The sequence below is a fragment of the Myxine glutinosa genome, chromosome 7, assembly GCF_964187855.1.
Source record: "Myxine glutinosa chromosome 7, kmMyxGlut1.1, whole genome shotgun sequence".
Lineage (NCBI taxonomy): Eukaryota > Metazoa > Chordata > Myxini > Myxiniformes > Myxinidae > Myxine > Myxine glutinosa.
This window is the reverse complement of record NC_136267.1, coordinates 151,481,446-151,482,685: the sequence shown is the minus strand read 5'-3', so window position 1 is coordinate 151,482,685 and position 1,240 is coordinate 151,481,446.

Below are 1,240 nucleotides of genomic sequence, written 5' to 3'. Positions count from 1 at the left end.
GTTAGGATGAAGGATCTCCTCGCACCATCTGCATCCACTCACCTGAGGTGACAGGTACTCCGCACCATGCCATGTTTAATTATTTTTGATGCAAATGTTTTGGATTGTGAGACGCATCATGACGTGGGTGTGACATTGTGCTTTGATGTTCCATCTCTGCCTCCTTATGAGGACTGATGATGAATTTGGTGATGGCAAATTTGGATAGAGGGATTGTGGTGACGAATTTGGTATGGAGGAAATATGGGGAGACGTGACAGTAGTGACGAATTTGGTAATGTGTAGGTTTTGTACATATGGGGTAAGGGCAAGGGTGGGCTAGGTAACAGGGGGGTGACGTACGGTAGGGACGAGCTTTCTCACTTCGCCCTCCGTACGCATTTCGCCTTGCATTGCCTTTTTGACGTGTACCCTTGTGACCTTACCCCTCGCTCAATTGTCTTTCCCCTTTTGTCTCCCACATGACCTGTGCGCCGTTGGGCGCCGAGGGGAGCGTGCGTGGGTCGGCCATTGTGCGCCCGAAATTCCCAGAACCAGCTGTCTGCATCGATGCACCACATTATGGACCACATGCCTGTGGCCGAGCACCACTTATGGACCCCATGGGTTGGGGCATGGCCCCTCTGCTGGAACCGGCCATGAGGGCCTGAAATCTTGCTGGCGGACCTTGGCCACAGGGCACCGATGCCCCACAGGTGAACCACACTAGTCGGCCCTGTGGGCTATAAATAAAAGAAAATAAAGAAGGGCACATTGGGCACACTTTATTGCAAATAGGCCGCCAGTAAGCAAAGCAAAAGAGAATGACAACATCTGGAAGACAAATAATAATAACCAGCAGAGGGAGCCGAAGAGCAAGAGATCACCTGCAGGGTTAGGGGTTGTTGGTTTATTTTTATGGAACACTGATGAACTATGGTGACTGCACCGATTGGTGCGTGGGTGTGTATTGGTGCGTTATTGGGTGCGTTCATGGTGCGTCGATGCAGAGCAGACTGTCTCCCCCCCAGAAAGAACAATTACAGGTCCTGGGCTAGTTTTGTAAATAAAAATAGCGTCAGTGTAAATAATGCTCCCCACCGTCAGTGTTTAGTTTGAAGACCATTCCGCAATTCGGTTAACTGTGGGCGTAAGTCTGTTAGGCAGGGTGCAATGGAGCAGCGGGACACATTTATTTATGTTTTAAAACTGTCGCACTCAGGGTCAGGTTAAAAGTAGAGGGAACTACACCTACGTGTCA